The sequence below is a fragment of the Haemaphysalis longicornis genome, unplaced genomic scaffold (genome assembly GCF_048455015.1).
Source record: "Haemaphysalis longicornis isolate Haplotype H1 unplaced genomic scaffold, Haemaphysalis longicornis Haplotype H1 scaffold_1, whole genome shotgun sequence".
Classification (NCBI taxonomy): Eukaryota; Metazoa; Arthropoda; class Arachnida; order Ixodida; family Ixodidae; genus Haemaphysalis; species Haemaphysalis longicornis.
In genome coordinates, this window is record NW_027526203.1 from 350054490 (window position 1) to 350078958 (window position 24469).

Consider the following 24469-nt stretch of genomic DNA (forward strand, 5'->3'; position numbering starts at 1 on the left):
CTCGTTTAATACGTACTAGCACAATGTCCGTCAGGCACAAAACACTTATTAGGCACAAATTACTTTTTTTTTTGTTACAGGTGGTAGCTGTCCTAGGCAATATTGCCCTCTCTGTTTTTCGTCTACCAGCATTCTAATCTTATTTTCGTCGCCTCGACAGCCTTGAAGTTAACTCCCTCTGTTGCCGCTTGAAATTAACAGAAGTTGCCGCTGTGCCTCATCATCGGATGTTACTCAGCGTGGTGCAAGTAGTGCATTACTGGGAATAATTTGAACGTGGCAAGAGACGTTTCCGTGATTTTTTGAACTTAATGCGCTAATAAACTACTGCAGCGACGACAAACAAGCTACGTAAAAAAAGGCAGACGATATAAGGCCTTCATAGCAATCTCCTTTCAAAACGTGCGCGCCCGTTGATATCCAGGTCCATCGCTTCGTCGGAGTAATGCCGTACATGAGCTATTGCCGTTCTTAACTTAACTTAACAAGACATTACTAGCTCAAAAAATACCAAAAGCACATAACTGGTCATTCCGTTTAATTCAGCCTAAATTAGGCACCAGACGCGGCCCCGAATGGAACTTAAATCTAGCAAAAATACATAATGTGTATGGTCGCCGCGCTATTTCTTTCTTGGAAGCCAAACTAATAAATAATATGCCACTCAAAATAAAATAAAACACACGTAGCACTCCTACGCTAAAAAATACTTCATGTCTGAGCATTATGCTTCATCATGTTCAAATTGCACAATATATTTTATCGTGCACGTTGTATTTCATCTTTGTATTATCGCGTTTGGATTGTGTTTTTCGAATATTATGTTATGGATCCATTACTAGCCATGTTGGCTGATTGATTGATTGACTGTAGGGTTTAACGCGCCGACGCAACGCAGGCGATGAGGCGCGCCGTAGTGGAGGGCTCCGGATTAATTTTGACCACCTGGGGATCTTTATCGTGCGCCGAAATCTCGTACACACGGGCGTTTTTGCTTTTCGCCTCCATCAGAAAAGCGGCCGCCGCGGCCGGGAATAGCCATGTTGGCTAAGGATACAGATGACTTTTCAGCTATTTTTTGCATCCGTGATTTCTTCACGAAATAAAGAAATAAAGACCTATCAGGGCTCGCTCGAAATGGACACTTTCAAACGGACATGAAATGCATAAAACCGAGAATTCCGCCACCGGTTTCATGAAGCTATAACATAATGCAGACAAGTTCACGGCCGATTCACTCTCCTTTGCCTGCGATGTCAACATACCGTCCCACAATTCGCTCATACTCTGGCCAGTGAAAACAGCCGCCGTCAGAGGCTCACGGCCGATTCACTATACCCGTTGCCATAACGCTTTTGCATACGATGCACGAAGGTGTAGACTTAAGCGCCACCAGCAACTCGTTTTTATTGGAATTGCGTTGCAACTACAAACACGAACTATTTTGATATTGTACACCTGACTGTCCCCACTATTAAAAATTTTCACGAAGAATACATTTTCAAGGCAGAACACCGCTTGTTCGCAGTGGTTGGCTTGGGTGGCTTGGCCTACACCGGTTTCAGTGTTTCCTTCGTTGAAACGTTATTACGGTCTCGTCCACATGATGCCCTAATATTGCCTTTAAATTTTACTTTGAGTACATTTTATCCTGGGTAAATCGACAAAATATTGCGCAGTGTCTTTTTTTTTTTTTTTTTTTTTTTTACTGTGTAGGAGAAAAGGCTACGAGCGCCCGCTCACACCGCCAGTGATTCTCCCGAATGTTGAAAAAATCAGAATAGCCTAAACAATCCATAGCTCCAAACAACCCGTGGCGCTCTAAATTAATCCATAGCCCACCCCCCACGAAGCCGGCGTCACTGGCCCTTGGACCCATTCATTCTTGTACAACAATAGAAACTCCGAACATTTTCACCGCAGCAGTGTAACTCACGGAGACGCTGATAATTTCGATGTAACAAAACATGTGCGCTCTAAACTAACCCGGGCCAGCTGCACGATGAAGTGACGGGAAGACGCCGGGTAAAGCGCTATGCACGCCGGCCCTGTTTCTGCGGGGGTTGGTTGATGAGAACTGTTCCATTACGAGAACGTCGTCGGGCGGCGGCGCAACTGGAGCGCACGCAAACCGCAGACCGATAACGGCACCGGCAAGTAAACCAAGAGCGGAAATCGGAAGCTGCGCGGCCGGCATCTCTCGGCAGAAGTGAGTGTTATCTCCACGCCGCGGTCCGTTGTCTTTTACGTCTGTCGCCGCCCGCGCGGGAGACGCGATAACACTTTCCCCCGGCAGATCCGGCGAAGGAGGAACAAAAAAGAACGAAGGCAACCGATGAAAGCCGGCTGAAAAAGCGAGTACAAAAGCGGCGACACAGCCGCAAAATGGCTGCCACAGCGGCCTCAACCCAGAGGGCGCAGCAAACAGTTGGCGGTTGAGATAGCGCGTGGTACGCCGCATTTCGCGGCCCCAGTCTTCTTGTTTGGGTGTTATCTGAGAAGGTTCTCTCTGCTGCGAGCCAGCGGTAGACCTTGCGCTGCTTGCGCGATGCTCCAATCGACGAAAAAGGCTAGCGCAGAAGCATTGAAAAGGAAGGCGAACGCGGAAGACGCGGCCGTTCGGATAGGCTATCTGCTTGTCGGCCGGTTGCAGATCTGGAGAGGCCCCGGCGCAGAAATCGGTGGGAAAATATTCGCAACCACAGAAAAAGAAATCAAAAGGGAAACCGTTCTTATCGGCGGCTTCCGGCCCTTCCGTCGCTGCTCGACGCTGCGCCAGGGAGAGGAAATGACGTCACCGGAAATGGCTTCGCCTTTTGCGAACACCAACTTGTGCTTCTCGGTCTCTGCCACGGGTCTCGCCACGTCGCGTCCTGCGCTTTCCGATTTGCGGCTGCTAAGCTTATCTGCTTGTCTGCTGCTTTTCCCGTTGCCGCCATTGTGGTGGCCGGTGGCATTTTATTTGCTGCCGCCTCTAACTGCACGGCGGCTCTGCGGGAAAGTGAGTCGAAGCACGAGCAAGCCTGGCTGGGCTCTGTGAGGACACCAACGAAGGGCACACGCGCGCGCGACGTGCCGAAAGTGGGGCTCGCTTGGCTGGCTTAGACCAAGCGTTCGCGCTCTGTCGCGCACACCCAAGCGGCGGCGAGGGCGAAGAGGTTGAACTGGCGTCGCCGCGCCGTGCTCGACGGGTAGGAGCAGAAGGGCGCATATTAAAACAACCGTAAAATCAATGCTGTAGTAGATAAGCTAGCAGACTTGATTTTACAGCTCTGGTGTACGTACGAACGTCCGACCAGCACAGAAACAATGCGCCAAGTTTCACTGTACCTCAAAAACACGATTTCTCATGATTGCTAAAAACTGAAACACAAAGTCTGATTTCATGCGCCTAATTACGGCTAAATGCCTACGCTTTTATGCGATCATTTATACGCACTAGTACGTACGAACCGGTATTTTAATTTGTCGCGCCTTCGGCCCAATTAAACTGGATACTGTATTCACCCGTGCGACATCACTTGAAAAACTAAGGCTTGTCGCATATATTTAACAGCCACCGCGGTGGCTCAGCGGCTAAGAAGTTGTGCTAGCTACTGAGCCAAAGAACGCGGGTTCAATCCCGGCCGCGGGGCCCGTTTTCGCGATGGAGGCCGCAAACGAGAGCGTCCGTTTGTCGAGGTTTAGGCCCCCTTTAACTACCCCGGGTGGTCCAAACTAATTCGGAACCCTCCACTGCGGCTCGCGTCATAACCCAGGTACAGCCAAATTTTGAGTTTGAACACACCGGGTTCATTCCATGACAAGCGTCCCAGCCGTAAAGTCGACCGCCACGGATTTCTTCAGTAAAAATTGTGGCTCATCCTTGCATGGCCCACGACGCTCCCTCAAAGTATTTTTGTCATTTTTTTTCTTTTTTAGCCACCCTTTTATATCCAGGGTTTAAGGCAAAGTTAGGTCTGTCAAAAAAAAAAAAATAAAAAATCACTTTTTATATAGCCACCAATTTTTCGTGGACGTCATGTTGAGGACCTGGAAGCATTTTAAAAAATTGTTCCTTTTTTTGCTCTCTTTACGTCATTCAGAAAGTACACGATGTTGCCCATTTTCAACCTTTTTTAGTAAATACAAGCACACTGCCTCAACCAATAATTTTTTTTTCTGAATTTCGAAATTGTGGATAATTCGTAAAAAAATATATTGACACATATAAAAGCAGAAATGTGCGAGAAAACATTTTTCAAATTTGGAAAAATCTCCTTTCCGGCCCATTTTCATCCCCAAATTGCCTATTGTGGTGCTCGTAGTAAAAATACCAAATACAACACAATCACTAATAGAAAAAAATCGCAGTTTATTTCAGAACGTTTACTTGGAACAGTTATGGTTTTAGCACAGAAAAAAAAAAAAATTTAATTTGTACACCGACACTTCTCCACGTTGTTCCACAGAGTGTCTTCTCTGCATGGCATGCGCCTGCCTGAATGAAAAACGCGCGATCCAGCGGCTTCGCCCTGCAAAAATAACTTTCCCTGCAATGGTATTTCGGGGCGTCAACACGGGAAAAGGCATAGTTTGCGTGTTGGCGGGAACAGTACAACGTGGAGCTGGCGCTAGTGCGCCCGTTCTACGAGTACGTGTATAGACTCAACGGCTGGCTGGACATCAGCCGTGCATTGAAAGCATCAGCGTATGTTATTCGTGGTATCCCTTATGTATGCCGAGCATTAGGAAGCAAACATAGGCCGAGTCATCGAGTTGAACGGATTTATTCGCATGCGTTAGAGGGAAACAGATACTGATGCTTTAAATCTACGTCTGATGTCCAGCCAGCCGTTGAGTTTACACGTACTCGTAGAATGGGCGCACTTTTTGCTGACTTCAATTCTGGGCAAATGGGGATGCGGTGGCAGGACGTGTCGTCATTCGTAGCGGTAATGGGACAAAATTTCTGTGTATGAAGTAAGAGTAGCGACAAGAGAAAATTTAAAAAATGAAGTAAAGCGTACCAGACAGGTCCTCGCCTCTGAAAAATAAGTCGGCAATGTTTTTAATTACCCCGCCAAGAATTTCAGCTACTTCCTCGCGTAAACTTGGAAGTCATATAGATAAAAGGCACCGTAATGACGACTGTTTCGCTCCTGATGGGAACTACAACACCACTATAAAGACAAGGGTGAATGGAACTTCGGGCAAGGCAGAAACTTCGTTCCTATTCATACTGCGTCTACATCCAGGGCACCGTCGACATGCATTCTTGTTGCCATGTTCGTTGTCGCACCGCCCCTTTCCGAAGTGCTAACGCTGAAGCTCAAATACAAAAAAGCAGCGCGCGAAAGAATAAATAAAATGCACCCCCAAAGCAAAACCACCCGTGAACCCGATGGGTTCCGAGCGCGTCTAGACATACGGTGAGAATTGCGAAACACAAGCTGCGGATGGCCGCGTGGTACGTTTTTTCTGGGTCCGGTTTATTTAACTTTCCTGCCTGGTCACGCCCCGCATGCAGCACGGAGTAGCGGTCGACACCGCTTCTCATGCAGGCCACCGTTCGAATCGGCCCATCTCGACCGATTCATTTTGCAGGCTCGCAGGCAAGCCTCCACGCTGGACCTTGCCGCTAACTTTTGCTACTCCCATTAGCACACACAGCGCTGACCTTGGAGCCAATCAAGGTTCCGCGAATAGATAATCATCGACAAGCTGTTCAGCGCCTTCGCGCTTGACTTATTGTTTGTTGATCGGCTGTTCGGCTTCCTCGCGCTCCTGCCCACAAGCGGCGAGAGGGAAATCACTCGGCGCAAGTAGCGCGAAGGAGTCAGTGGTGCGGGGAAAACATGCGAGCAGCAATGAGACAGGTTAAGGGGGGGACAATGGTAGCAGCACGCGGAAACGTGAAACTAGTAGAAAAGATAATGCCACGGGGCTCAATGAAAGTGGGTACACCATACCGTATGTATTACGGCTGGCAGCGAAGACCCGTTGCAGGCCCACTTGGAAATGATTACTGTAGGTATGTCGCTCGTTTATTTGGTACTGCACGGTCTCATGTAGTTCATGCGGTCACAAAAAGATCACTGAACCTGGAAAGAATGCTGTCCGGACGGAATGCAGTGAGCATAGCCCTCCTAAAGAAGTAGTCGTGAATCCAGCTTTGCCTTGTAACTAGTGGCGATCGAGCAGGGTTGGCGTGTCAAGGCCAACGAGGAACTCGACTCGAAGAGGGATCACTCGAACGCTCACGGTGCCCCTAAGTACATCAGCGAGGTGTTGGCACACCACGAAGGCGCACATATTACTGGTGCTAATCTGTTCTGTAATTGCAGCTGCGGCACGTCAACGCGTACGGAGCGCCACAATTACCTCCGCAAGAATTTCCCCAACGCAGAAAAGAAAGAAAAAGAGAGCTTGACACGGGCAGAAAGTTGCTATGTTGGGAGATTTGATGATGATGACGGATGAGGTTTAAAACCAGTCGTGAAGGCAGCGATGGGAGAAGGGACGGAACTCATTAACGGGCCCCTGCGCAACCTATATACACACAAGACAGTTCGAAACTTCAGCTCCTCCAGAAGGAATGGTGATGGGTTGCAACACTGCCTCACGAAAAAAAACAGCGCGCAAACGGACGGGACGAAAGAAAGGGGCACAACACAAGCGCCCACTAGCCCACCTTTCTGTTTTGCTGCAAAACTGCGGTAGTATGGCAAAGGTTAGCCCGAAAGGGCACTGTATCCCTTGACTTTTAAGAGCCCGAAGAGTGCGCGCGTGCGTGCGTGCGTGCGTGCGTGCGTGTGTGTGTGCGTGTGCGCGCGTGTGTGTGGGAGAGAGAGAGAGAGAGAGAGAGAGAGAGAGAGAGAGAGAGAGAGAGAGAGAGAGAGAGAGAGAGAGAGAGAGAGAGAGAGAGAGAGAGAGAGAGAGAGAGAGAGAGAGAGAGAGAGAGAGAGAGAGAGAGAGAGACCATCACGGAAAAACACAGATAATATGGTGGCAAAATAAAAATCAAGGAAGCTCACACTAACGTGTAAGACTTGGAAGCTAGAGAAGCTGTACGCAGCCTTCACGACCATCACGACGGTTTAAATCCACAATTGCCGCCGATTTGCTCCTTCTTTGCTGCCGCAACGACACTTGCTCCATAATTGGTGCTATCCGTGTGAGCTTCCTTCATTTTTTTGGAAGTGATAATTATCGAACATCACCTTGGCGGGGCGTACGCTATGACGTGTCTTTCTCGTTCCGAGCAAGTGTTGCCACGATGACGGCGAACGCTGGAGTTTTTTTTTTTTTTTTTTGCCAGTCTTGGCCAATCTCCTTAAGTGGGTATGCTTGGCTTGACAAACGTGCGCTGCGGACGGTGGGCGGTTGCCGCGAGGCACGCACACACGATCTTTTTTTTTTTAAGAGCGTTTATTTTGCTTCAGGGCATATATGAGGTGGTATGAGTTGATGACGAAAGGTAATTAGATGAACATGAAAATGTTCGCTTCGCGGATGAATTCTAGGAGAGAAGGACGACGGGGCCATGTACGTGTCCATGCCCTGTATGCGGATGCGTCGTCTATGCGGAGACTCGTCGCCGCAAGATGTCGCATTCGCGTCGGACGCAAGGCGAGGCAGGACCACGGCAAGTGGTGGAAAACTGGGCAACCGGGATTTGGAAAAGAATTTCGGAAGTGAGGCCATTGGCGGGTCACGGCGGGAGTTAACGCCACCATCACACCCGGATCCTCCTAAGCGCAACCTCCTGGGCACGGGTAAGACCCGGGGGGGATATCTTCTTAGTTTTTCTTGGGCATTTTCTTGGTTTTTGTAACTGCTGGGCGGTCGACGTAGTCTTGACCAATCTCCCTAAGTGGACTTGACAATTGTGCGCCGGGGACGCTGTGCGGTCGCCGCGAGGCCCGCACACATGAGCACTTAGCATTTTCTTGATTTTTTTAACTGCCGGGCGGTCGCCGCAATCTGGTGATGTAGAGGTTGTTAGTTCTGCGAATCAGTAATATGTGATCAACAGCGCTCAAAAGACAGACCCGAAGGAAGGGAATCAAGACGAGCGCTGTTATGGAAATGAGGGGTAAAGGGGAGGGCTGAGGGGGAAACAGCTTTGCAAAGAACAGCGACGGCAGCCAGCAGGAATATGAAACTACTCTAAAGGTGAGAATTGTGAACCTAATTATGCATTTTTATAGGTTTAAAACTAGAAACAGAACCACGTATGAGTTCGTAGATGTGCGTTTGTGTAAATGTTAGTATTATGTGCAAAAAACGCGAGTTCATTAATCTCTCAAAACACTCAGCAAAATTATTACGCGTAGAAAAAGCAAGCGAGCAAACGAGTCGACGGCGACAATCTGCAGCGGTGCCCTGGATATGCAAGTCTGACGATCATGCTCTCGCCTTTCGCCGCCGTTAAAGGGACTCTGCAACACCCCCGATAAACGCTCTCACTCCTTCCTTCGCGTCTGGAGCCACTGCGAAAGCTATAGTTATCGCCTGCTCCGAGCTGCACTGCGTGATTTGCTTGTCGCAGCACATGCGCCTTTCGTTTCTGCTCTGCTTTTGTGGCTTTCTTTTTAAAGTGCCAATCGAATGCGTTCATTGCTGCAACTGCAGGAAACCCGGTCAATGGCTGCTACACCGCTGTAATGACGTAATTCCAGCGGTTGAAAAACGCCAAGACCGGGAAAGAGAGAAAAATCTTTTGCGCAAGTTTATAAGTTATCTGATGGGCATATAACTAATTTTTGGCTGAGGTACTTTGCAACCCCCATTTAAGTACTGGATTTGTTGGTTGACTACGTTCTGCAAGCATTAAGGATGTCGAAAAAACTTGAAAGCATGTTGCAGGATCCCTTTAACGCGGAGCAAAGCAGAGACAGCTCCCATCCGTTTGTCTTCCATTTTATTCGGCACTGTCAACGGTAATAACCAAAGCTTGTCAGTTCGGCCATACCTCAAAAAGGAAAGAAAAAGAACCAGGGAATATGTGTGCTCATTCGGTGCTTTCCTTTGGAATTTAAGAGTTGAGTTTAAACGTGCAACTCTACATGCAAGCAATCAAAACAGCTCCAGCCGGATCTGCGTCGACGGCACTTGCGAATACCCAAATCGTGATATCCAGTACGGGAAACCAAACATCTAGTTATGTATCACGCAAAACGCGGCAAGCACTTTTTTTTTGGCGTCTATGACCTGCGCACCAGAGGATAAAAACAAAACAAAATATATGACCTCGGTGAAACATAGAAAGTTTAATTTCCGATATGACTGTAGCCTGCTATACGCCAAAACCTTTCTTAACGCTGGCATCATTCGCCACGAAATTCGATTATTGACAAAGTGAGATTTCGCGAGCACGTTTTCTTTGTACTCGCCGATTGAGGGCGGGGGAGTGTCGTCAAGCAGTGAGCATTTGACGATTATTAATAAGACAATGCAGTCGCGTGTCCCGAAGGCTGGCAGGCACCCGGGGGCGATCAGCAGCAGCCGTTTAGGGCCACTGGCGGGATCTCATTTTTAATAAACGACCCCAGGCCCGCGCTGCCAAACGAACCGCAAGACGGCAGGCGTTATCATAGTTTGCATAAGCAGAGCCCTCGATCCCACGTTCCGTATCCCCCATCACGAAGGGGCCCTTTTATCTCGCATCGCCAGAAGGCCGTAAAGAGCGGACTCTAAAAACGGGTCAGCGATGACCGATCTGGGCTATCCCTGATCAAGCATGATTATCGGGCGCCTGCAGGCCAGCCCGACCGCGGCCCGCCTGCCCAAACACCCCCGGCTCTGACGCTCCCGCCGCCCGAGCGCCGGCTCATCGCCGCCTACACCAGGGGCTGCAGCAGCCTGCAGCCAGAGGACGACGCCGGCCGCTTCCCAGACGCCGACCTTACCTGAAGACCAGCTTTCTACAGAGCGTGGTGGCCGTACGACGGGAAGCAACGGTAAGTGGACTTACCTGCAAGAAAATGACACAGAATTAGTAACGTCATTCAGAGGTTCCTTTACCAACATACAATACAATGGCTCGGGAACAGCACCTCCCTGACTACTACGCAGATGGAAAGCTTATGAACGCACAGCCACGGAAACAGGTTAAGATAGCTTAGGCCAGTATATGCATCGGAATTTCAAAAACAAAAAAAAAATCAACCACGTCGCGGATTCAGACCCCAAAGCAAATTCCAAACTCTGTCAACGAACGCTCACTCAGTCAATCAATTCAGGGGTAAGATAGCGACACGAGGGCTAGAAAAACTCCGTTCGTCCTGCGTTGTCCGCTTTGATCGGCCGGTGTGAACGGACGACGATTCACCCCTGCCTCTCCCTCGAAGAGAAGCAGCGCACCACCGACAGCAGCCCCAGAATAGCGCTGCTTAGTGGCCCGCTGGCGCTTGCTTGCTTGCTTGGTTGCTTGCTCGCTTGCGTGCGTGCGTGTGCGTGCGTGCGTGTGTGCGTGCGTGCGTGCGTGCGTGCGTGCGTGTGTGCGTGTGTGCGTGTGTGCGTGCGTGTGTGTGTGTGTGTGTGTGTGTGTGTGTGTGTGTGTGTGTGTGTGTGTGTGTGTGTGTGTGTGTGTGTGTGTGTGTGTGTGTGTGTGTGTGCGTGCGCGCACAACCACGCCGTAAATAACATACGCGATAAAAGTTGAAATGCTAAAAAACGTCACACCTTTTTGGCGTATCTCCAGGTCAATCCTGACAACAATGCACGGGTCATGCCACGGACGAACCCGAGACCGGCGAGAGAATAACGTGGGCGTTTGCATCCATGTGAGCAACTATGGCTCCGAAATGGAGTAAGCATTGCGTGCATGCCTGGTAAAGAGAAAGCGACTCCCTTTGGTGTAGTAAGCTTGTGTTCCATCCCGATAGCACGACAAAAAGGTAGAAACATGGCTGACCCTCCCGCTTTCATACCATGCCTCGTCAGTGCCGAAAACGGAGTAAGGAGAGCAGCCACCGTTCACCAGGAGGCGGAGCGGCGTTTCGTTCCGCTTTCGACTGACGAGAGACTCAGAGAATACCGCCGCGACCCCGCAGCCACCCATCCAGACGCTGCATACACACTCGTGCCACTTACTGCACTAAAATAATTTGACACGCGGTAATTCTTCGCAGTTAAAAGCGAGCCAGAAAAAGCCAAAAATGAAGCAACGAAACCGCAAGGTCTACCTTATGCAGCTCCCTGAGGTTAATGACAAAAAAAACATAAAAAAGTGAATATAATTCAGCGCACTCACGCAATTTACTCGAAAACAAACTAATAAAAAGAAACCCTGAAGAATAAAGCAGGCGAAATGCGCTCATGAAATCAAAAAGGTCCATCAAACCCAGCACCCCAAAAAAAAAAAAAAAAACTCGTAAAATAAAATAAAACAAAGAAAAAGACGCTAGATAGCTTGACGCACTCCTTCTATACCATCACGGAAACGAAAGGATGGTGAAACAGAGAATCGGTGCAAGAATGCTTGCGGATTAGCAGACAATTCTCAGAATTTATGCAGCTCTTTTGCTATCGAGCCATCATGAAGAAACTGAAAAGCGATCATTGCGCATCGATCTAAATCAGCGATACCGGGAAATACGGGCGATTATACACACAAGGATAACTTTTTCCCTCGAAGTGCGAGGACTGAAAGCGGGGGGGAGGGGGAGGGAGGGGGGGGGGGTGAAGGGGAAACCCCGTTGTAACAGAGTTTTCCCCTACCGTTTTTGTTCACTGTTATTTCTTCCTTGTCGACGACACGAGCAGCCAGGATGTCGCCGCCGTCTTCATAAAGCAAGCAATTCGGAGGAACTCAATGCGGTTGCCGCGTTTCCTTAGTGAGCCTTTCTTGCTCCCGGACGGCCCTGTCATTCCCACTTACAGGATGGAGCCGTGGCCGGGATGCATAAGATGGTAGCAATGTTCACCTTTCTGTAGAAGGTTTCACCAGTGGGTGCCGGTTCATCACGTGCCATTCAACCCCGCTGTTATGACAAGGCGCGTAGTATGAAACGCAGCCGCTTCAAGCTGACGACACACCGTCAATTCGTGGAATTAGGGCGCATTGGTGCCGCTACGATAAAGGCCCGAAGGAGGCGGGTTGCTTTTGAGCCGTATTTGTAGTTGGCGGGCTTTTCTATAATTCTGCAGATTTTTTTTTTTTTTTTTGTGTGTGTAGCGAGTTGTTGAACTTGTGATAGCCAACGCGCGGGCGTATTCCTAAACGTAACCACTCACGAGGATGCAAGCGGTGATTGACATGTGTTTAGTAGGTGACGCGTCTGGAACCCTACGAAATGTGAAACTCAGACGCCTTGGGTTAGAATTATCGCCGCCTCAGGTGCTATGAATCTTGGGCTCTGGCGGCAGTTGAGTCGACCATAGCCTACAGATGTGCTGTGTACCTTCGGCTCTGACGAACAGTTTTGTAGAGTTTTCCTACTGGGTGTACATTTTGTCGCAGTAACATTTTGTCGCAGTTCTACATAAACGCTCAAGCTAACCCACACCTTCGCAAGCCTGTCGTTGTTTCTCCGATGAAAGCCACCAACGAACCTTCAAGACTCCTTTCCTGGCACCTATGGCGGCACTCAGAATAGATTAAAAGCCGTAACTACAGAACTCCGGTCTGAAACCCTACCGGTGCAGTTCGAATGAATCATCGAGGAGGCCAGGAAACCTTACTCCCACTACTGTTTACGGTACCAAGAAACTTTCACAACAAAGCCCTTCAGTTCCATCCGCCCACATGACATCCTACCGCTCGTAATATTACAGACCCATTTTATGCCCTCAAAATTTATCATGTGTAAGAAATTTTGTTACCTACGGTCGAATGTGCGCACGGCACTCAAATTTTGATTTGAACATGTGACGGATTAGAAATTTGATTGATATATCTCGCGTTGTGACCAGCTAGTTGAAATATATATTGATATACAAATAGGAGACTGCAACCGAAAAAAAAAAGCCTATTATTTGGTTTAAAACTCGAAGTTTCAACTTTCCCCCCCACCCCCCTTTTTTTTTTGTTTGGCTCCCTGAGTGGACATAAAGGAATTCTTTTTTTCCAGGCGAACCGTCTAGCGGCGTGTCGTAGCTAGAACTCTCCAATTCGTCCCCAACAACCGCTATTGCGCAGTAAGGTGAGCATGCTGTCATTGCCTCGCAAACGAACCAAATAGCGAGAATTAAACTCCAGTTTCAACCTTCGTTAGCCAATAGCGCAATCACTTCACACTACAAAAAGGTTCCTATGCGGTGTCACGTTCAAAGAAAAAAAGTGAGGATAGACGATGAAGTGCTGGTACAAGTTTGTCGTGGGCACGAACGTGTGGGCGACATTTACGAGCCCCTACTTGGTGGTTGTGCGTTGCTCTTAGCTAACGAACTTAGCCCGAATATTGCTCCTATGTACATATTAGTATGCTACGAAGTGCTCCGCTGCTCGGTACTCTTTTTAAATTTGGACAGGATTCGCCCGGCTGCTTCTGCTTTTTTTTTTTGTCTCCATCCGTGATAAACCTGCGCATTTTGCCTTCGGCCTGCCAACGAGCTTCTGAGCAGCTTCCTTCGCGGAGTGGAAGCCGTCGCGGTGGATCGGTGGCTAAGGCGTTACGCTGCCGAGCCCGAGGTCCCAAAAAAATATTACCTGCAGGCTGCGACGGTATCTTTGAGGTGGAGGTGAGCAAAACATTTATCGAGCCGACCTCTAAGAAACCGGTTTTGATGAAGGCAGAAATGAAAAGGCTGGTGTTTCGAGATTTGGACGCGCGTTAAAGGTTCTGAGATGGCGTGAATTAATCCGTAGTCAGTGTTCCTCAACTGCACGCCCCCCAAAAATGCGCTTTTTTCAATGTCACGAAACAAACGTAAGGTTGGTGACACGGAGAAGCGGCGTAAGAATGCCTACGCACCATTTAGATAGTGCTCAGAATTTCAGCAGCCTTTTTTCTGTCGCGTACAGTCGTTTGCGCCAAACACAATGCAATGGGTAAGTACGGTGAGTTCCCGATTTAGAGGTGTGTGAGCGGGCAGTCACAGCTTCAAGTTTCTAAACTATACAGTCGGCCAAATCTTTAACTAGCGTGCGCGAGCGTCGATTTTTCAGCCTTATGAAGCTCTTGGGAAGGAACAGCCTAGCAGACGGTGTGCGCAGCCGAGTGCGGTTTCTCAGCGTTCACTTTATCTCGACCTGTTTGCAACTTGGCCTCCGTCATACGCCGCAAAAGTAGTCGCTCCCTAGAGTTAAAGATTTGGCCGACTGTACATTTACCACAGCGAGAGTTCGGCTTATTTTCGCTCATCGCGTCACTCACACTGACGAATATAATTATTTCAACAGACACGGAAGCTGTATTGGCCTAAAGTACGCCCGTTTGCGTCCTCCGTAAAAAACGCGCGATAATAGGGACTGTGCAGTCTCCTAAGTGCATTTTATTCGCGTCATCGCATTTTTATTTTGGACTGAGCCCGCAGTGTGAGTTTGTAGGCAAATGTTTGAAACATTCGGGCACCCGTCCTGTGGCCAGCATGTTACGTGGCGTCATCTTGGAAGCAATTCGCCTTGCTTCCCAGGATGCTGATGGCAATTAATTATTGCAAGGGGCAGGCATTCCAGGTCTATGACGCAAAGCACAGTCGTTGTCTCGTCCTCGTCGTTCCGCGTATTAGGGTCGATTTGTGTAGTCACTATATGTTTATCGCAGTATTTAATATCGCCGGGGCAGATTTCATTTATCACTCAACGCTTACTTCACAATTTCGTCGCTCGAAGCTATCATTATTGCGGCCCTCAATGACGTATCCCCCCGAAGCCGTAATTATTGTCAATATTGGATGCCGAAAAAATTGGCACTTATTAACTGACCGACGGTACTCCCCATGCAAATATCGCGTCACTAAACGACCCGCTCTTAAGAAATAATGACGTTAGACTGCGAAATCGGCGCTGGTAATATTATGAGGAAAAGTGATAGAGGCAGATGTCACATAAACCCTGCTATCGGAAAAGCGACCTGGCGCAAATGAAGTGTGCTGACGGAGAATCCTACACTGTCTTTCTCTTCAATTTAGTTCATTTACTGTTCCCAGAAGAAAATGATGCAAATCACCCATAAACGCCTCCCATACATATCCGAATATTACGAGCCCCCACACAATGTTTACCTGTGGAGCTCAAAACCCACACAAAAAAATCCCGGCAGACTAGAGCCCTGTTTTTAGCAGGGTTATAGTCTGCCGGGCCGCTCTGGGTCTGCCGGGTCGCTCTGGGTCTAGTCTGGGTCGCTCTAAATAAAGTTTTCCCCTCTGTCTAAACTACATGTTCAACTTATTTCATAATCAGACTACAGTCCAAGAAATATGACGGCAAATACAAGGTTAATAACGAAGCTACATTGCCTGTTTTTATTTTATTTTATTTTAGCAAGCGACAAAACACTGCTACCGCAGTGCAAAAATGTCCTTGTGTAGTTCTAACGGGGGAAGAGGCGAGATGACTCTCCGCCTCAGAGATTCTGTTTTTAGCCTGCTTTCCCCCATCGATCGCTATTTGTAGCATTGTGGTGAAGCAGATGGACGGGTGATTTCTAAGGGACGCGCAAAACAAATAGCAGCAGGTGGCCGTACCAGGCGGCCATCACCCGGAGCGTACAGCGGCGATCATCGCGTATAAAAGTTCAGATAGCGGGGGCTAAGAGAAGATGATATTCCGTCCCGAGGCTTCCTCGCCACACGGGTACTTTCAAACTCCCACCAGCTAGCGATTGCTATTTCCAGTGAAGACTAAACTTCGTGCCTGCATCGTCGGGGGTAGAAGTTGAAGGTGTGCGAATGCTGAGCGCGAAATGCGCAAAAAATTACCCTTACGTACCTTGGCTCGACGCCGCCTGAATTTCCCCGGGCTGCTAGGTATTTGTGCAGGGACGAGAGCGTGGCGAGTCCCCCTGGCTTCGGGAAAATTCCTCGTGGTGACAGTGAGACACAGTGCGCGCGATCAGGCTCACAAGCATCGCCGAAGCCAACCGGCCAGCAGAAACGGTGAGGTCGGAATACCCCCAATCGGAGGCAACAGAGTTCTCGGCTTGCGCGAGCAATAGCTATGAACGGCAGACGTGCTCTCTGGCTAGCGACCACGCGATCAGCGTTAGAAGCAAAGCCAGCCAAGCCAGCGCCCCGGAGGGCAGCTTGTTTTCCTTTTTTGCTTAATTTGTCGCAAGCTCATTCTTACTGCCAACTCTCACTTTCCGTCTGCCGGCCCGGTGTCCCTCTATGCGCGCAAAGAGAGTGAAAGCATGTTGCAAGAGGATAAGACGCCGACATCAGTATATGGAAGAGTGAGACAGGCGCGACGAGCGTCGAATCCCTAAGCGCTCAGGACGACGCTTGCAATGGCTCGCCGGCCATGTTCGGCGCAGTCGAATGGCGTCACGCACGTCGTGGCAGCCCCGCATCCGACCTCGGCACGTGTCGATGCTTGAGCCTGCCGAATAAAGGATCGAACCTTAGTGGGGCACTGTCACCCAAGGCCGACCGCCGCCTTCGGCTGCTTTGTTGGCCCAGCGCAGCGAGGAGCGGTCAGTGCCGTCCCGACGGGCGTCGCTCCGAGAACGGGTCACGCACGGCGACTCCGCCACTCTGTCTTAGTTTCGAGCGCAACCCGCGACGGCCATTCTTCCGCGTGAAGGAAGTGCCAAGGACCCACGTGATGGGCGCCAACGAAACACACACAAGGACCAACATGATGCACCGAAACAACTTTTCTTTGATTAGAATATCCCGACCAAACAAATGTCTGCACGAGTATCAGCCGCATTGAAGCTTTCGACGGAGACCACGTCAGAAAGCTACCTTCCGGACTGCCATGTATAAAGCAGGGGCCAGACTCTTGCCAAAGCCGAGCAGCGGTAACAACATGCTCATAAGATCTCATCCCTGGCACATCTTTCAAGTTGAGGGAAAGGTGGAAAGAATGGCTCCCGAATCGTGCCGGGGTACAGTGTTTCGGGGCACGAGCTTTCAAGCCAGTAGGGCTGTTTATATCAACGGCGCAGTGCCAAGTTTCGTAAAGCGTTACTAAAGGAAGCAGTAAACGTTGGAGAATCACTTCATAGGATTAAAAAGTTTGGTGCGTGTAAAAGACGTCTGGAGATTTCCAAAAACATTTTCACGCGTGTTTTCTTTTTCTTAGGAAACACGCTACTAAAACACCGTGTCCCTATCATCATTCTCCATCGTTCCAATCTGCAAAACTCGTCAGCAATTTAGGTAGCCACAATTGTTCTTTTTCGGTGGGTATTTTCGAAAATTTGCACGTAGACGGGCGACGAGTTGAACTGTTGAGAAGGCGCTCCCCTGCCTCTACCAGGAGCTATAAACTTTCGTGGGGTACCCCAGCACCCGAATCCCCCTCCTTCCCCTTGCTAAGTACGTGGCCGGCTGTGACTCGCGAGTTCAGTCAACAGGCTTCGTTTATCGGATTCCCAATATTTAAAGCATGTCTGAACGACAACTGCCGGTAATAAGCGAGAAGTCACTTGGCATTCCTATTGCCAAGACCAGCAGCAAATACTACACTGCTATTTAGTGCGACATGTTGCGGGAATCAATCAACAATAACAGCTCGGCGCACTCTGTGCAAGCAGCTGCGCCGTTGACGGAAGTCTAACGTCCCGGGCGCGCCGAGGACGAGATATATGCTACGATAGCGAACCCCCGAGGCCAACCGGGTCCTCTCGTTAGTTTGTATTTGATGGGCGCACTTGATAGCGGTCTTCGGGCCTCGCAGCAGGATATGTACGGACCAGCGTAGTACTTCATCAGTCGGAGATCGCGTGCACGAAATTGGACTTCGCGTGTGTAAAAACAAAAAAAGCAGAAACACCTAAGCGGGAATTCATAGAGAAATGCGTAAGGCACTCTGCTATACACCGAGCAACTTTAACGTCGGTTTCACTACTATACACAGATGCGTTGCCAGGGAGACTTTTTTTTCAGACGCTATATAAGAAGTCGTATCTCAAGGTATGATCGCCCAAGAGCCTTTTATTGAATACCTCCACAAAATCCTATGTCTCCCTTGAAAAGTCTGTACAGCAAGCCCTTTTAACGTCTACTTCACTACTGCACACCAGTGGGGAGACTTTCTCTTTTGGGGGCAATCTGATTGATTGATTGATTGATTGATTGATTGATTGATTGATTGATTGATTGATTGATTGATTGATTGATTGATTGATTGATTGATTGATTGTAGGGTTTAACACGCCGACGCAACGCAGGCGATGAGGCGCGCCGTAGTGGAGAGCTCCGGATTAATTTTGACCGCCTGGAGATCTTTAACGTGCGCCGAAATCTCGTACAAACGGCCGTTTTTTATTTTCGCCTCCATCAGAAAAGGGGCCGGCGCGACCGGGAAACGGACTCGCGTCATGATGAGTCTGATATTAAGGCATGAAGCCCCGATGGCCTTTTATTAACAGCACTTTCACATTATACAAGATACAAATTAATTATAAGGAAATAAATACTGTTGGGGCTCTCGAGGAGACGGCAGTGAGTTCTAGATCCATCCGTGCCTCCTCCAGCGTCTGGCCCGCCCCATTGGCCACCCACTTGGCGACACCATTCAAACAATAATTCATACTCTGGTAGCTGTCGTGTCTCTTTCTGCGCTCTATTCTTTATTGGTGCGTTACACAGCGTGTCAGGCGCTAAACGTGAGCTTAACGCGCGCGTTGCCAAGATTCCCTCCTCGTGGTTGCAGAGGCATTGTAGCCAGCACGTTCGAAAGATGGGTCGTGAATGATATAAACAGGACGCAAGCCCATAACCTAATGGTAATGATCCTTTTAAACACGTTTGCGAATATATAAAGTCATAATAAGCGGAAAGGGAAACATCGCGCTGTGGCAATCAATGTTAGTTTAAATTCAAATTCCTTTTATCCCGCGAACGTTGGGCGCGCACGCGCTACACATATCACCGGGTGCTCTCTGTGTCCGTAGCTGTTGTACTGCAGTTGGCCTGCCGCACCAAGACAGAGATTCGACTGCCACACTTTGAGGTCCACAGAAATGTGCTGCCGATTGACCACGCCGGAAAACAACGACAACAAAACTGAAATCCCCCTGTTGCAACTATTTGGCTGACGACGTCGCTTCACAGCTGTCCTATATCTGAACATTGGAACAAAAGTTCCTACATCTGAACTTGGGAACGCTCCCGTTGACCAAACGCGTCGTCGTAACGCGGATCGAAAGGCAGCCGGCAGGTCGGCGGCGCCCGCTGGGTGCCCATCACAAAGATATCGGATACGCACTTGCCTTTGGTCAGTCTGCGACCGTACTATGTTCTCTCAGAATGCTGGATCTACCCGAATGCAGCAAAGTGGGTAAACAGGAAATGCGTTGAAGGGTGCGCACACCTCTTCGCGGGCCTGACGTAGTTAAACGGCCGCAGCAAGCAACGTCTAAATTGTTCACTCTAGACAGTCAATAGGTCCAAAAGTGGATTTCTCGACTCGTCGGACCAGCATGCACTCGTTCGTACAGGCTCCCTAAAGTTCACTGCGACGAAGACGGCGGCGAGTTCGTACTCGGCCTCCACAATAATAAAAAAACACAAATAAATAAAAAAAAAAACGGCACACGAAACTTTTACGTCGAGCTTACAACGACCATGTGTGCTAGATTTCGCCCCCTGGTGGCGGTGCATGATCCTCCATTATGGCCCACATACATTGTGTAACTTCGATGCGTAATAGAGGACTCTGGTAATAGTCAAATTAACAATATTTCTATTCTGTGTTCGTGTCGCGCTCTCTGTTTTTTCTTGTTGTTGTGTTTGCTGTTGTTTCTTGCCCCGTGTTTCGCACAGTTCCGTAGAAGATCATGCTCCAACTAGGAAAGCTAAGCACCTCCAGACGAATGCTGATCTCCAACATGAAACCATTTATCACACTTGTTACTGTGTCGTAGGCTCTCGCGTGCTGCACGCATACAGGGTAGCAATTAGGCACGTGCCGACCTGTGGCGGCACTTTGCATCACGACGAGCCGCGGCGCGATCTCCCGGTGTTCCGCGACAGTGGACAGCTTTTCATTGTTGCTTCTTCCCGTGCCACAGCGTTTCGACATGTCGAGCCAGGTAGCTGGCGAGGAAATATGAAGCGCGTGGGGCCGCAAAAGCAGAAAGAAGACGAACGCGAAGGGAGCCGCAAAAAACAGTACCCTTGATCTTCCTCTATCCGGCCGCTCCATTGACGTCAGCGTAGACCAAGGTCGACTCGTACGGAATAATAAGGCGGCCCTTTATCGGCCGCCCGATCATCCTCGGATGCGCGGCCGTGGGCAGCAGCGGCGAGCGATAGCGGGCCCTGGCGTGCGCAACTCCGCGCCAGCGTGATTATCGCCGGCCGTCACGGCGGCGAGGCTGAACGCCGGCGCTTCTCCGCTTTTTCCCAGCGCTTCTGCCCTGCCACCCCGCGTGGCCCCACCCGGCGCTGGATACCGCTACGATCGTGGCACCCGCGGAGGCGGCTGCTTCCGTTCTTTGGCGCAGCATCCGTCTCGAAATTTCTTATTGCCCCGGGCGCATTCTTTGCCTACTAGCTAATCCCGGTTTCAAAGGCCTGGCTGGCCTCCTATCACCACAAGTACGCTCGAGCGTGTCCTCACTCAAATGGTCATCCCAGGTAATTGAAATAGACTGCAAGTAATTCTGCGAGTAATTCTTGCAAGGTAAACAATGCTTCTCAGTTAAAGGCACTCATCGGAGGAAAAATTTTGGCAGAATTTTTTTCTTCTGCCTTTTGTTTAACACGCGTTCGCCTTGAGCGCTTGCGGCTTCGCACCTGCCCGAAATTCTGCCGAGAGCCTGGCGTCCTACGGGGAGCACAGGACGGACTGGTGGTCACACCGCGCGGTGAGGGGAGAGGACGAGACAGCATGTGAGGAAGGGGCAATGGGGCGAAAGCGCCCAGAGGAAGGGTCACGCGTTGTCAGTGCTTCCTTTCCCCGCCGTTTGTTTGTTGCATTTTCTCGGCGGCGGCGCGATGCGTTCATCTGGTATCGGCCATTACGAGGCGGCGACGGCCTTGCATGAGGGGCATATGAAATGAAGGATCGTAGTCTGACAGAGTAGCGGCAGGGGTGGATGGCAGGAAGAGGAATGGAGCTCGGGACGCTGACAGAAAATAAAAGCCCATTTCTTGAGAGAAAGATGGTTAAAACGCGAAGCTGCTTCGACCTTGCAATCGGAATGGCGGGCAGACGTCGGCTTCACAACGCGAGGGACCCCGTTTCGGTTCTGACCACGGGAAGCGTATTCTTCTTGAGGCGTTTGATGTGCCTTCGCCTATCACCACCATCGTCGTCGTCGTCGTGGTCGCCGTCGTCGATTTGTGAAACCCATTGTGCAAAGTTGGCTTTCTTGCACTGTGTTTTGGCGCGTCATCGAACGCCATCAGTGGGGCATAGAAAGCTCCGCTTTAAAAATGACAGCACAGTCCGGAGCTTTTTAGCCCGTCGGAATTACTTGTAATATCGATTGATTGCAGGGTTTACCGCACCGACGCAACGCAGGCGACGAGGCGCGCCGTAGCGGAGGGCTCCGGATTCATTTTGACCACCTGGGGATCTTCAAACGTGCGCCGTAATATCGAACACTCGGGCGTTTTTGCTTTTCGCCTCCATCAGAAAAGCAGCAGCCGCGGCCGGGAATGGAACCCGCGACATTGAGCTCAGCAGCGCAACGCCTTAGCTATTGAGCCACCGCAGGCGGGTTACTTGCAATATCACTCGCGGAATCACTTTGCCGGTTCGGGGGACGCTGTTAAACCAGTTGAACTCACCCGCGAGTACACGTAGGTGGCAATGGATGTATTGCTGTGTGAGAGTAAAGCTGCGCTGAAAATTGCACCACGTGATTGGAGCGGATGAACAACATCTATTTCTCAACTTCCTCTATACTATTCACATTACTCAGTGCGGAATCGTCGAAATCTTGAGCTGATGCAATCCGGAAATATCTAAGCGCAGCACGATTTTACCAGACGAATGTCATCCACCAGCACGGTTTTAATGTGCACATTTTATTTACTCGCACGGAATGGGTTGGCTTCGTAAAATGGCGCTGTGGGACTATTTTTTTTGCCAGTATTTCCTCCTTCCGCCTATAGGTAAGTTTCCAAAACGTGAGCTGCGCGTGATAAGCATGCGCTCTTGCAACCCAGCTTTAAAACTTGCTAAAGCAAAGAAGGAATCATGGAAACAATATCGCCCCCGATTTTAAACCATTATTTTTTCAACCGGAAGCATAAAAACGGTTGGAAGATAGCTGACCACTCGTCCAGTCCAGTTCGTAACCTAACTCGGTGAGAGGGATGGACTTGGGATAGGGGAGAGAGAGAGAGAGAGAGAGAGAGAGAGAGAGAGAGAGAGAGAGAGAGAGAGAGAGAGGAGAGAGAGAGAGAGAGGAGAGAGAGAGGAGAGAGAGAGAGAGAGAGAGAGAGAGAGAGAGAGAGAGGAGAGAGAGAGAGAGAGAGAGAGAGAGAGAGAGAGAGAGAGAGAGAGAGAGAGAGAGAGAGAGAGAGAGAGAGAGAGAGAGAGAGAGAGAGAGAGAGAAACACGACGAAACATTAGTTAGCATCTTCGGATGGCTAGTTGTCCGCTTTCCTGCTAGCGGTGTCTTGAAGGTGAAGTCCTATCCCCAACTTCGTCAGCTTTTCGTAAACTCTCCATGTTGTTTTACGTAAGCGGCCGGCGACGTATGCACGTAACGGTCGATGGGACCTCGCGTAATTTGGCGCTCAGGTCACAAAAATCACCACAAAACAATCTCATATTGCGCACAAAACATATGGCAACACTTGATACTTATTATAAAAATAAAGACGGAAGCTAACGCTAACGAAAATAGACGAATTTTTACAACGAAAATCTTATAGGATAACTCCCTCTTTTTTTTTTTCGTGCGTAGAGCGGGAAAAGTGGCTCCTCCAATCCTCACTTGATTGATTGATTCATTGATTGTGGGGTTTAACGCGCTGACGCTAAACAGGCGATGAGGCGCGCCGTAGTGGAGGGCTCCGGAATAATTTTGACCACCTGGGGATCTTCAACTTGCGCCGAAATTTCGAACACACGGGCGTTTTAGCTTTTCACCTCCATCAGCAAAGCAGCCGCCGCGGCCAGGAATCGAACCCGCGACTTTGGGCTCAGCAGCACAACGCCATAGCCACTGAGCCACCGCGGCGGCCTCATCCTCACCTTGGCAGACCGTCTGCCTTCGGCCACCTGTTCGCCTCCGGCGCTTCATTATTCGATATAATGTGGCGTACATTGCCCCAAGATAAATGTCTACCCAGCGATGCGATCGCGTTCAAAAGTGAAGCCGACTTTCAGAAGATCGACGTAAGCTTCGTCTTTGTAAGCTGGCTTTCCAACATTGTTCCTTGCACAGTGAAGCCTACTCAAAAAAAGGCGGCAACGGGAATTTGTGGCCAACCAATAACCCACAAGCAACTCCGTGGGTCATCCACCTTCACGGAGTGGAATGACACTGAATTTTTTAGTGAAATCAGCGTTGTAACCACAAGGCGATCTAGCAACGTTGGCCCAAATGCGAGAGAAATGTGTATTTTGAACTGGAGATCACCAGGTACTCTTTTATTCGTATTTATTTATTCACGTCCATCGGTTTTAGTAACATAGTTGAGCTCCACAGGCGTCTTAAACTTAATTTGCAAACTGTTTTTTAGTTATCTCTTTTACGGCCATCACCGTCACCCCGCTATCGTCTGCTGGTATGACGCACGCAGCTAGTGCCGAGACCGCAGGAAAAGAAGGCCATGAATATCGGTTCTTTGATGCGTTAATGAGAGCTAAATGCTTCGTCTGATAATAGAAAACCATAGTGATGCCGCCTATTCTCTCATTCTTCAAGCTCGCACTCGATCATCGCGACTGTGAATCAATTAATCAAGATCCTTATTAGTACAAGGACGACACGTTGGTCTGCGTGGGAAAGGGGGGGGGTGCTGATTTACATGGGACGGTTAACGCCTGTGGAGTGCACAAACTCCCGCAGAGAGAGCAGCCTGCGGGTGTATGGGCGACATGCACTGTGTTCGTCCAGTCAGAAAGACGCCGAACATCTGGCGGAAGATACTTGAGCCGTTCCATTTGTAGGGCCGCGCACTCCCACAGCTCATGATACACAGTGGGTTTTGCCCCTGTGCAGCGGAAGGTGCAGGTAACGGCTGTTGCAGGCGGTGGGCCTAGTCAACATGCTGATGCGGCTTCGGCACGTGGGCCCGTCACTTTGCCAGCACATCCTCTGCGAGTGCGGCTCCTGCCCGTGCCTTGTTCAGGAGCACTTCGGCACCGCGCGGCAGTCCTGCCGGCAATGGAACAGGATCGTGAAGTATGGACTCTTTTGGATGCTTTTTTGGCTGCGGCTTTGACCTGTACTGGGTCGGGATC

At 49.7% G+C, this 24469-nt stretch overlaps 1 protein-coding gene and 1 long non-coding RNA gene across 2 annotated transcripts in view; one reads left to right on the top strand and one right to left on the bottom strand.

Annotated features, from left to right (window-relative positions):
• Ush (Zinc finger protein ush) overlaps positions 1-24469 on the bottom strand; it is a 434049-nt gene that overhangs the window by 156283 nt on the left and 253297 nt on the right. The window lies entirely within an intron of this gene.
• LOC144170740 (uncharacterized) overlaps positions 1-24469 on the top strand; it is a 44980-nt gene that overhangs the window by 4712 nt on the left and 15799 nt on the right. Inside the window, exon 2 of the long non-coding RNA XR_013322672.1 lies at positions 9746-9944. This is a non-coding gene — a long non-coding RNA (uncharacterized LOC144170740). The remainder of the gene's footprint in view (positions 1-9745; positions 9945-24469) is intronic.